The 12,954-nt window shown below is 48.2% G+C and overlaps 1 protein-coding gene across 6 annotated transcripts in view; it reads right to left on the bottom strand.

Annotated features, from left to right (window-relative positions):
* Positions 1-6,683, bottom strand: part of CGNL1 (cingulin like 1) — a 178,023-nt gene extending 171,340 nt beyond the window's left edge. For 2 of the 6 annotated variants that reach the window (XM_063652656.1, XM_054451099.2), the window contains exon 1: positions 6,570-6,683. The gene's annotated coding sequence lies outside the window, so the exon portion shown is untranslated. The remainder of the gene's footprint in view (positions 1-6,569) is intronic. The other 4 variants (XM_063652661.1, XM_054451097.2, XM_063652662.1 and 1 more) reach the window with 3 other exon arrangements.
* Positions 6,684-12,954: the final 6,271 nt, after the last annotated feature.

The raw sequence follows: 12,954 nt of genomic DNA, 5'->3' as shown, positions 1-12,954 counted from the left end.
TTGATACTTGATTAGGGCAAGGAGAGGGCTAATCAACTTTTCAGCTGCTGCTGTATAATTCTAAGTAAGTCACTGTTTATAGAAAGGAAGATAAAAACCACACAGGCAAAAAAGGTGGGGAATCAAACCTTTTTTAATACTATCAGCTACAAAAAATTTCAAGAATATATATTAGTTCATAGGATATACTAGAACCTCTTCATGACTTTGAAAACTGGGCCATTTCTTTTTCTTTTGTAATCAAGTCAAAAGAGTCCCATTGTTGAGAGTTTAACAGTCCTAGTTGGAATACCCAAACTCCCAGCCTTAGAGAGGAAGAAGTCCTCACTTGGAAAATGGGACTAACAACACTCCCATCACAGGATTCCTGGATAGTCCTGGTCACAGTCGTTCCTCTTCCCTATGTGGTCTATAAATTTGCAAGGGAAAACAGACGGCCTGTTTTGAATGCAATGAAACACAAAGATAGAAAACTAAGGGAAAAGGTTAAAAACAAGAGAATTCTTGAGGCCAAAACTAGAGGTCATCTTACCTCAATCTTCCAGCAAAGAGATAAGTAACAGGAAAAGATTATTAACAATCGAGGAGCTTTACAGACCTAACACACTACAAAGCAATCACCTGAACGATTACGTACTCTACCAAAGCAAAGCAGAAATCCCTGTGATTGGGCAGCAGGGAAGAAACCCTGCCCTGTAAACAGAGAGGCTTCTGGCCAGGCTGGCAGAAATATTGCATGTTCATAACAAATGCTCTGTGCACTAATCCCAAACACTCTTACTCCATGACGACCCTCCACTAACTCCCTGAAATGTTCCCTGGAGCTGATCCTTCTCGGGTTGAAATATTCAGCTAGTGCTCATTGTAGTAATGAACATTCATTCACTAGCCCTGTTTTAAACTCATCTCTAATTATAACTCCATATGGCCTCTAAGCCCTTACTACCTGTAATTTTAAGAGCTTGAGGTAATTACTATGCAGCAAAGTTTTGTTTTTGTCACAAGTACCACATAAACAGGAATTGGATGTGCACAGCTTCGTTTCATTCTAGAATGCCCAACGCTGAATTTTGTTTTTAATCTCTTACCCAACAACCAATTATCTACAGAAACTCAGAGGTTTGCAGAACTTGAAGAAGGGTGGAAATCACATCTCTCTAACCTAGGATGTGGGACCCGTCCAGAGCCTTTCTGGACAGCCTAATCTACCCTCTTCTTTAAGACACTTAGAAAAGCAGCAGTCCATAAAATTTCCCTTGGGATCACAAGGTTGCAGTGGCCTTTAGTGGAATACCTTCTCTTTAGGTCTGAACTGATTTACCATCTTCCTCTACGTCGTGTAGTAGTAAATTAGTAGTAAAATAGTAAATTTCCTATCTACACGAGGTAGAGGAAAACAGTAAATCAGTTCAGACCTAAGGAGACTGTGATGTTAAAAAATAAACAAGGCACTGAGAACACAATTTCTTAATCAGCTCGGCTTAAGAGGAGCGAGAAACAGTAGAGAGAACTTAGCTTTGTATTCAGACAGACAGAGTACTCTCGAACTTCAACTCTGCCATTTTCTTTTTGTTGTTTGTTTTTAAGACAGAGTCTCACTCTGTGACCCAGGCTGGAGTGCAGTGGCATGATCATGGTTCACTGCAGCCTCAACCTCCTAGGCTCAAGCCATCCTCCCATCTCGACCTCCAAAGTAGCTGGGACCACAGGCACGTGCCACCACACCAGGCTGATTTCTGTATTTTTTGTAGAGGCGGCATTTCAGCATGTTGTCCAGGCTGGTATTGACCTCCTGGGCTCAAGGGATCCACCTGCCTCGGCCTCCCAAAGTGCTGGGATTACAGGCATGAGAACTTTGCCACTGTCAAGTACTATGCACCTTTGCAGGATTCAGCACCTCCCTGGGCCTCAGTTTCCTCACCTGTAAAATGAGGCCACTGCCACCTGCCTCTCAGGAATGTAAAGGGTTTACAGAAATGAAAGAAAAGTGCTGAGCTTGCTACCTGGCACTTGAAAGGCAGTCAATAAACAAATAGTAACTATTATAACCATGAGGTTATTAGCCCTTATGGGTCAGCTATTTGGAAACCACCCACCCAAGGGAAAAACAGTGTGAAGTCCAGTTTTCAGCCTGCCCAAGGAAGCCTGAGCTAAAGCGACCATGGTATGATGAGGAACCAATGTCTGCCCATTGGCAGGAGCCATAGACACAAACCCAACCACTTGCTCCAAAAAGTGCTGCAGCTGCGGCTTTCACACTGCACTTTGCATTCTCCTTTCAGCTCTGTTGCGGAGGTAGCCACCAAAAGCTTACTTTACCAGTTACTAATGTGCCAAAAATGGATCCAGCCACATTCTCCATGAGCTTCCCACCCCCAGGAAGTACCCCTGTTCAGCAGACTCCAGAAGCAAAAGACACCTGCCAGAATCTGGTCTCTTCCTCCACCTCCCACCTCCCCTTTGCATGATGGATACCTGCACCCTTCCCGCTCCTGGAGTCGGACATATCCAAAATCAGTCATTTGGTGTACAGGCCTAATAAAATAAGCTTTAATGTAAACCCAAGTAAAGCATGTCTTATGCCTCCTGTGCCAATGAATTGAGGGGGCATCTACCCAGGCGAGGCTAGCCAGGTGCCCCACAGTACCCCCACAGGCCACTGTGTTCCTCTTGATTAGAAAAGTTCCTAACTTATTGCAACGCACGGTTTACATCCCCACCTGACTCAGGCTCCTTAAGGCAGGAACCTTATCCTGTTTACCAACAACTCTGGGTAATACATAGCTTTTGCTAGTAACAGGGGCTAGTAACGGCTGGGTGCAGTGGCTCATGCCTGTAATCGGAGCACTTTGGGAGGCCAAGGCAGGCGGATCACCTGAGGTCAGGAGTTCAAGACCACCTTGGCCAACATGGTGAAACCCCATCTCTACTAAAAATACAAAAATAAGCGGGGTGTGGTGGCGCATGCCTATAATCCCAGCTACTCAGGAGGCTGAGGCAGGGAGGATTGCTTTAACCCGGGAGGCGGAGGTTGCAGTGAGCTGAGATCACATCACTGCACTCCGGCCTGGGTGACAGAGTGGAGTCTCAAAAAACAAAAACAAAAACAAAGACACCTTAGTGTGAATTTAAGATGAAGCACTATCTCCTCCAAGGATATTGGTTTGAGGGATGCAGGAGGGTGCATGAAGAGAGAAGTAAAGGGGGTTGCAACGGGGACACGGAGGACACCAGGCTGAAAACAGTAAGCCTTCCCTCCTCGGTAAAGGTCACTCAACCCTGGTGCTATTTCCATCCCCCATCCCATTCCCCCCACCTTTTTTTTTCCTCCTGTTCCATTTTCAGGATTTTCATGTCATAACTGGTTTCTTGATAACAGCAATGTCACATGCGTGAAAAAAGTAAGCACTTGGTCATTCAGAGAAAATTACCCAATTTTCAGTTTCCCTTGAACTTTGTTTTCCTGCTCTGATGCCTCTCAGCCATGCCACCGCCCTTTAGTGCCGAGATCAGAAGACGAAAAGAAAGGAAAAGCATAAAATCAGCTGGATATTTTTAAAAGGTCAATGGCATCTCTTAGATAAATGGGTTTCATGGGGAAAGAGAGTTAGGAGGCCATTAAATTTCTTTAACTCTCCCTCACCCAACAGCACAAGCAAATTAAACAAGGAAAAAAAGGAAGCCACCAGGGCAGTAAATTCTTAACACAAACCAAAGGCCTTTTCTAGCTGCTGTATCCCCTTTCCCTAAATGAAAAAGTCTCTCACTAACCCTTTCTTCACATTTTTCTTCACTTACTTTCTTCTAATCACTTTAGGATGTTAGAGCTGCTACTCCAAAGTGAGAAATTGCAATAAATGTGCTTAGGCCCACATTTACATAAACTTTTCCTTTTGGGGGGGGTAGAGTTTATTATTATATTCACAGTGTAACTATTGCTGTTCAGGTGTGACTTTTCAGACACCATGAGTTCAACAGCATCCTTGAATAAGCATTTTTCTTTTCCCAGTTGAGACAAGATTTGGAAGTTAACAAACCATTTAATAATATGGCTTCATTTTGTTGGCATGGTCTCACTCACTCACACACACACATATACACACACAACAGTAGGAAAACACTTTCCATATGGTCTTGCTCCCCAAAGGGTGACGATTCGGGTCAGGGACACCCTGTAAGACAATGCGCTGCATGTAACCTCCATTTCAAGCCAGAGCCAAGACAATGAAGACGGCTCCCACAGGGTGCACACCTCCAGCAAGTGAATACAGTAGTAGCAGAGAGCATGGTCGTGGAAGTTGGGGAAAAGCAAGAAAACCAAGTGGGCAAAATTATGTCATTTTTGTCTTTTTCAAAATGAATGTTCTTTGGACTTACATTAGCAACTAGAAATGAACGTAAATGTTCTCTCACTTCAGCAAGGCATTCTTGAAAGGATTTCATCCCACTGTTAATAAAAATATAACATAGGCCGGGCATGGTGGCTCATGCCTGTAATCCCATCAGTTTAAGAGGCCGAGATGGGCAGATTACCTGAGGTCAGGAGTTTGAGAACAGCCTGGCCAACATGGCGAAACCCTGTCTCTACTAAAAATACAAAAAAGTAGCCGGGCGTGGTAGCGGGTACCTGTAATCCCAGCTACTTGGGAGGCTGAGGCAGGAGAATCACTTGAACCAGGGAGGCGGAGGTTGCTGTAAGCTGAGATTGCACCATTGCACTCCAGCCTGGGCGACAAGAGCAAAACTCTTGTCCCAAAAAAAAAAACAAAAACCACACACATAGAGGGACACCCCCTAAGAAAAACTTAAAACCACTGATTTGTGGTCAGGTAGCAACATCAGGGTGGAAATTTTAATGCAAACATCATACTTGGGGTACAAAAGTAAATTAACCAAGATCCCCAGAGACTATCACGTTACTAACAAGGGCAGTGAAAACACATTTTTTCTTGATAAAATATATGACCTAATTCAGCCAATATAAGCATGGTTACATTTTCCTTAGTCCTACTTCTCTATCATTTTTAAGATCATGTGACAGGTGTCTCAGGTGTCATCTCAGATGTGCCATGTTATACACTGTGTTCTGTCTGCAGGGCTTCATCATACTGCTAGAATAAGTTTAATCTACAAAAATGGACATATGTTAACACAAATATCAACCACAAAAGCTTAAGGATGTTGTTAGCTTTGGCTTCTTGAAGGAAAATTCTCCACATTTATGCAACTCCATTATCTATGTGGGGGAGTCTCGGGAAGGTCTCCAAAAGCTGACCAAACCCTAAAGTATTTTTTCTCCTTTTGATCTGAAATTATTCCCGAATATGACAAGTCAAGTTATCACTTGGTTTTCCCTGAATAGGACAACCCTGTATTACAACCTTGACCCTGACAAGGACTCCTTGGTTCTAATGCCTACACTCCCACGTCCTTGGCAGCAAGTGCCCTGGCAGTATTGACTGTAAACAGAGAGGTAGAAACAAAGGGAACTTCAATAAAGGCACCATCTACTGTCTAAAGTTGGAAACCACCAATCAACAGGTTCTTCAGGTGGAGAGGTGGATTAGGGAAGAGTTATGAGGACCTGAGATGAGTTCTAGATCAGGAATGATCTTTAGCCGTCCGAAGAGTGGCTGGTGGGAGCAACCCTCAAAGCAGAGGTTTTCAAACTTGCCTGCACATTAGAGTCACCTGCGGCGTCTTAAAAATTCCATTGTCCAGGCTGCAACCCAGGCAAGCCGAATCCAGATCTCTGGGAGTGGGACACAGGCACCAGTGTTTTTTAAAACTCTCCAGATGTGCGGCCAAGTTTGAGAACCAATGCCCGCAAAAGCATTCCCAGCGAGCTTTGAGCAACGTTTTGAGCGGCATAAGCAGAGTTGGGAGGGCAGCGGCCTTAGAGTGAAGGAGAACACACAAAGCAAATATACAAAGTTTCAAAAATTATGTGTAACTAACTCCAACATGACAGCCAAGTACCTGTCTAGAGGCCAAACAGTGATGCAACTTGGAAAAGTCCCGGGGAGAGCTAGAATGTGTGCTCCAAGTGAGGCGGGGGCTCTCGGGGATGACCTGCCTGGCGGGCGCAGTGGTCGGGAGGATCGGGGAGAGAGAGGCCCCACGCCCCTTTCTTTCCAGGGGATGGTCCGGCCGAGCACGCCGAGGACTTAGGTACGACAGGTCAGGAACTACTTCGCGTGGGTCTCTCCCAGCTGTCACTAGAGCCGGAGGGTCCAGGCAGGGGTGCGAAGGCAGAGAGTCCCTCTTCACTAAAGGGAGGTCCTGCAGGGCCTCCTGCCTCCCACCCCGCCCCGAGGCGGGTTCCCCAGGGATCGCCCGCATCTGTTCTGCGCCTGCCCTCGGCGGGACGCGGCGCGGGAGTCCGGGTCGCGCCTTCGAGCCCCAGGACACGCGCGGCGCGGGGCACCGAGAATGGATGCGCGGGCTGAGCACGGCGCACCTGGCTGAGCCCAAACCCCTCGGGGTCCCGCCGCCCTGGGCGGCCCCTAGCACCCCGGAGCCCGGCTCCCGGCGCACACCCGCCCCGCTCCCGCCCGGAGCTCACTCACCGCCGCCGCCTCCTCCCACGTCCAGCTCCCGCCGCAGCCAGCAGAGCCCGGCCGGAGTGCAGGGGCCGCGGCGCCGCCAGGAGGCCGAGCGAGCCCGCGCCCCGCCCCGCAGCCACCGCCCGCCCTCCCGGGAGGAGGGGCAGGGGCTGGCTGGGGGCCTGGACCCGCCGAGGCTGCCGGCGGGCCCAACCCTCCCTTCAATCCGCCCGCGGCCCGTCGGGACGAACCTACCCAGGCATCCCCGCACCACCCGCCCTCGGCTCCGCTCGGCCCCGGGCTGCGCTTAGACCTCACCCTTCCCCGCAGCCGCTCGTCCTTCCACTTCCCCTCCGCCATCACCGGGTATTTTTCTTCTCCCAGCCTAGGCCTCTCCAAATTCCTGGCCTCCAGGAAGCCCTCCCTATTTCGCGCTCCCGATTGCGCCGAGGTCAGTTTACCCCTTTCCCTTCCTTTCCCTGCTTAGCCTTTTTCCCCCTCACTGTCAGAAACTTAAGGGATAGCGCTCTTCTGCTACCGCAAACCCACACCTATTTATTGAGCACCTACTATGTCTAGACACTGGTGGGGAAGTAATCCCACTTGCGCGGTAACAAGAAATGTCTGTCCCTGTTGGAGAAACAGGAAAGTGAGGCGCCTCGTAAAGTCACACAGCTGGCGGTAGTAGGGCTGGGATTCGAATACAGTTTTTAGGTCCTTGTTTAGACCCACCCCACGATAAACTGCGGCATGCCTCCCGCTAGCTGTGAGAACTTGGGCAAAATGTTATCAGTTCTAAACCCCAGTTTACTCATCCGTAAAATGAAAAGCTGGATACTTCACCAGCTATAAGGATTCCCTGAGAAAACAATAACTGTAATTTTTTTTTTTTTTTTTTTTTTGGAGACGGAGTCTTGCTGTTTTGCCCAGGCTGGAGTGCCAGTAGCGCGATCTCGGCTCACTGCCTCCGCCTCCCGGGTTCAAGCGATTGTCGTGCCTCAGCCTCCCGAGTAGCTGGGACTACAGGTGCCCACCACTACGCCCGGCTAATTTTTGTGTTTTTAGTAGAGATGGGGTTTCACCACATTGGTCAGGCTGGTCTCGAACTCCTGACCTCAAGTGATCTACCTGCCTCGGCCTCCCAAAGTGCTGGGATTACAGATGTGAGCCACTGCGCCCTGCCCAACCTGTACTTAATACGTGTTTGCTGACATATTGAATGAAACAGACCCTTGAAAACTTAACAATTCAAAACAATATAAAAGGACTTGAAAAAGTAATAGGTTGGTGCAAAAGTAATTGCAGTTTTGCTATTACTTTCAATGGGAAAAGCTGCAGTTACTTTTGCTCCGACCTAATAATAGTGATTCATTGCCAGGAAAGAAAAAAAAAAAAAAATGTTACTTATCCCAAGCGGGCAGCATGGTCAAGGGAGTCTTTTTGGAGGAAGCGGTATTGCACTATTCTAGAGCTAGCAGGTCTAGGTTGGGGAAGACAGCCAAGTTGATGGGGTTGTGAACAGTGCCCAGAGGGTGGACCAGCTTTCCTGAGCAGAGGCTGCGTGGGGCAGGACACACATGCTAGAAAATGGGATGAGGCATACTAGAAAGGTGGATGGGGTCAGAGGGTGGAAAAGGCATCAAATGCCAAAGTGAGGGGGCTCAAGGCAACCAAACAGTACTCGGACACCTCAAAATGACTGGAATGGAACCTGCATGCAATAGACGACACCTAAATGGCCCTGGGAACCAGACGGGGAAAACCCATGGCCTAGGAACCAGCAGAGTCATGGGGTAGAGGGGGAGTTGCAGCAAGGAGAGACAGGAAAGAAAGAATTTTCCAACTGGGTGCAGTGGCTTATGCCTGTAATCCCAACACTTTGGGAGGCCAAGGCAGTGGATCACCTGAGCACAGGAATTCAAGACCAGCCTGGGCAATATGGCGAAACCCTGTCTCTACAAAAAAAAAAAAAAAAAAAAAAAAGCACATACATATATATATATACACACACCCACCCAAAAATTAGCCAGGCATGGTAGCATGTGCCTGTAGTTCCAGCTACTCAGGAGGCTGAGGTGGGAGGATCAATTGATCCTGGGAGGTTGAGGCTGCAGTGAGCCATGACTGCCCCAGTGGACTCCAGCCTGGGCAACAGAATGAGACTATCTCAAAAAAAGAAAGAAAAGAGAGAGAGAAAGGAGACAGGGAGGGAGGGAGGGAAGGAAGGGAGGAAGGAAGAAAGGAAGGAAGGGAGAAGAGAGAGAAGGGGAAGGGAAGGAAAAGGGGAAGGAAAGGGGGAAGGGAGGGAAAAAGGGAAGAGAAGAAAGAGAGAGAAAGGAGGGAGGGAAGGAAAGAGAAGGGGAAGGGAAGGAGAAGGGGAAGGGAAGCACAGGGAAGGAAAAGGGGAAGGGAAGGAAAAAGGGAAGGGAAGGGAAAAGGGAAGGGAAGGGCTCTTGTTTGGAAGACCAGATGTCTTGGTGACCAGATGTGTGCAATGAGGGAGTGGAACTGGCAAAGGCAAAGCTGAGGTTCCCAGGCTGGGTGCCTTGGAGCATCAGAAATAGGAACAATACAGAAAGAGGCTGCTTTTCAGGAGAGCTGCCGAAGGTTCTATGGAGCATGAAGTAATGGTGGAACTTTTCGGTGGAAGTGCCCCAGCAGGCAGCTGGGAAGTGGAGGAGTGTCTCTGGGCAGCATCCATGTGGAGGGTGAGGGGAGAGTGAGGACCAGGAGCCAGGAAAGGAGAGTGCAGTGCCTTCACTGAGGGTGGAGGAAGCAGAGGGCATCACCCAAGGGAGAAAGAGGAGGGTAACTGAGAGTTGTCAGGAAGAACCCAGGAGTCTTTGACAGAAGCCCAAGGGTGAGGGACTCCTGAAGAAGAGGGCAGTGCCGAATGTCACGAATCCACTTCTCACATGAGCCCTTCCAAGGATCTGTAGAGAGTGTGCACTCAGGAAATATTTGTTAACTGTCAAAAAAGCATTTCATCAGCAATTTCCCCTCCCATACAGATATTTTGCTGATGACAAAAATAAGGGAAGTCATTGGAGGCAAAGACAGAGGTGAAAGAGATTAGCTACCAGAGATACTGCATTCGTTGCTCTTATTGTCAGGATGAATGCTCAAGCCCCACCAACCTCAACTTAAAGCAAACATTTCCAGGGAATGCTTCTGAAAAACATCTTTGTCTTTATTTTTATTTAATGTAAGTGTGGCTCCCTTAATTATGGTTTTTGAGCCAGTAGAAAGATTAGGGGGGGAAGAGGAGGGTCAGTGGCAGCAACTTGCCAAAGAGAAGTTTCCAGGAGGTTGAGTAGAGAAAAATCACCTCTTTTCTCCTCCAAATTTTCTGTACATGAAATACATGATACAAAAATATTCACATAAGTGCTACAGTATAAATGACTTTTGAGTAGTGACACAGAATATAGGAAGGGTGACAGAAGGGAGGCTGCAGCATGGAGTAGGTCTTATGGTGTGCTCTTGGAAGATGTAATGCAAGGCCAGGCGTAGTGGATCACACCTGTAATCCCAGCACTTTGGAAGGCCAAGATGGGTGGATCACTTGAGGTCAGGAGTTTGAGATCAGCCTGGCCAACACGGTGAAACCCTATCTGTGTTAAAAATACAAAAAAAATTAGCCGGGCGTGGTGGTGCACGCCTGTAATCCCAGCTACTCAGGAGGCAGACAGGAGAATCACTTGAACCCAGGAGGCGGAGGTTGCAGTGAGCCAAGATCACGTGATTGCACTCCAGCCTGAGTGACAGAGTGAGACTTCATCTCAAAAAAAAAAAAAAGAAAAAAAAGAAGAAGATGTAATGCACATGGATAACAGAAAGAGTGCGGAGCGCATTTCTGGAAGGTGTGATCATACACCCAAGACAGGGAAACAGGAGGAAGTGAACAAAGCAAAAAATAGTACATGGTTTATTTGATTGAAGTGGAAAAGCTATTCTGCTTGTGAAGCAAGATGGGATTGGGAAGGGCACCTGGGAAGAGGGCTTTTGCTTAGAGTCACTGGGAAACAGGCTGCCTTAATATGGGTTGCCCTGAAGGGGGAGCCTGTGACAAGACTTGCCTGCCAGTGGTGTATTTAGGGTGATCCCTAGAAGCAGGAGAGAGGAAGCAGGAAGAGTGCGACAAGGAAGGAGGAAAGGCCAGTATTAGGGTATGTTAATGAGAGGGGTGCTATATGCAGGGGGCCTGATTCCCCTGGGACCTCCTGGGAAGATGCTGAATGCCCCGCAGAATTGACAACCTGTAGCTCAGGTAGCTGGAGTATTTTTCCAAGTCTCCAGCAAAGACCGCTCCTACGTGCCTTACCCCTACTTCCAGGCTACCCACCTCCCATGCTGAGAGGGCTCCTTGGAACAAAAGTGCTCACTTGTGATGGAAAGCTGTCAGCACAAAATTGATCTGAGCTTCCAGGTAGGTGTCCCAGCACCTATAGCTTCTGCACCTCCCGGCTGCTGCAGTGCACATGGCTTCAAGCTCCGCCCCTGCTGTGCCAGGACTCCCTCAGGACCTGGTGCCTACATCATTCCACACCCAGCAGCCTCTCCTGGCACTATCTCTCTACTCCAAGCTGTTGCGTGGTGGAGCAACTCCACCAAAACACTGCTTCCTCATAAACAGCTTTCCCCAGAACCCCAGAGGTCAGATTACCAGTAGGTTCCATGGGCATGGCGCCATAGAAACTTCTTTCCCCTCCAGTGAGACCCAGCTGAGTCCTCTCCAACAAGGTCTGGCTCTGAGCAGGAGCAGAGGGGAGACTAATTCCTTGGGTGCTCAATCTCATTTTTGGACTTTGCACACTTCCCACATGAAGTGAAAAATCTGTCTTAAACTGTTCACTTTTCAAAGTGTTCACTCCTACAAGTGTTGAGGGAAGAGACTTAATACATCAAACAATCATATTAAGTTTCTGTTTGAACTTCTAGAGCCCCTTGGGCAGGCAAACTTGCTAGGCCTACGGAAAAAGAATCAAACCCCTTGGCAAGGTGTGGCAAGCCCTCAAAATCTGGCCCTGACTGGCAGATAAGTCAATGAGAGGGCTATGCCCCTAGCCAGCCATCCACACTCTGGGCCTGCTGTCAAGGTTCCTTCATCTAAAACACCCTTCCGTCTTGCTCTTTCAAGGTTTAGCTTAAGTCCCTCCTCCTCTAAGAAATCCTCCTCCTTCATCCTCCCTTTCTGCCTTGTGGGGTGTTTTATCACAGCACCTATTTACTTATAATTCAGCCCTCCCGCATACTGTGAGTTTCTTAACTGAAGGGAATGGGTCAGATTCCTCCCTGAGTCTCTAGCCACTAGCACATAGCAGGTGTTCAGTAAATGTTTAATGAATGAATGAGCACATGCTAGTCAGCGCACATACACATAGCCAGTCAGGAAATGCCATTGTAGAACAGGTTTTGAGGTGAAGCTCACTTCTTGTGGCCAGGCCAGAGACTGGCCCAGCCCATCTGAACTCCAATAAAGACTTGCCCCATGGTCTTGGACTAGTAACCTAATCTCTGTAGCCTGGATCCCTGGGCCTGCAAAGAGAGGTGATATTTATTTACCTCATAGCAGAAGAGGTGAGACCTAATTAACAGTAAATGACCGGGCGCAGTGGCTCACGCCTGTAATCCCAGCACTTTGGGAGGCCGAGGCAGGCGGATCACCTGAGGTCAGGAGTTCGAGATCAGCCTGGGCAACATGGTGAAACCCCGTCTCTACTAAAAATACAAAATTAGCCGGGTGTGGTGACACATGATTGTAATCCCAGCTACTCGGGAGGCTGAGGCAGCAGAATCGCTTGAACCTGGGAGGCGGAGGATGTGGTGAGCCGAGATCACGCCATTGCACTCCAGCCTGGGCAACAAGAGTAAATCTCCGTCTCACCAAACAAAACAAAACAAAACAAAAAACAGTAAATGGTTCGGCAGGGCACAGTGGCTCCTGCCTGTAATCCCAGCACTTTGGGAGGCCGAGGCGGGCGGATCACCTGAGGTCAGGAGTTTGAGACCAGCCTGGCCAACATGGTGAAACCCCGTCTCTACTAAAAATACAAAATTAGCCGGGCATGGTGGCGTGCGCCTGAATCCCAGCTACTCAGGAGGCTGAGACAGGAGAATCACTTGAACCCCGGAGGCAGAGGTTGCAGTGAGCTGAGATCACACCATTGCACTCCAGCCTGGGCGACAGAGTGAAACTCCATCTAAAAAAAAAACAAAAACAAAAACAAAAAAAAAACAATAAACGGTCCTAAGTAGCCTTTGGAAAAGTCACTGTGTATGTGTATAGTATGGAGGAAGGGAATGAAACCCAGAATGCCATTGCACATCCTTATTATATGGGAGAGACAAGAAGATAAACTATTACTTTTTTTAATTCGCTCTAAAGGTAGCATACCCCATTATATGG

The sequence above is a fragment of the Pongo pygmaeus genome, chromosome 16 (assembly GCF_028885625.2).
Source record: "Pongo pygmaeus isolate AG05252 chromosome 16, NHGRI_mPonPyg2-v2.0_pri, whole genome shotgun sequence".
In the NCBI taxonomy this organism is placed as follows: Eukaryota; Metazoa; Chordata; class Mammalia; order Primates; family Hominidae; genus Pongo; species Pongo pygmaeus.
The sequence above is the reverse complement of the archived record's forward strand: the minus strand, read 5'-3'. Positions and strand labels throughout refer to the sequence as shown.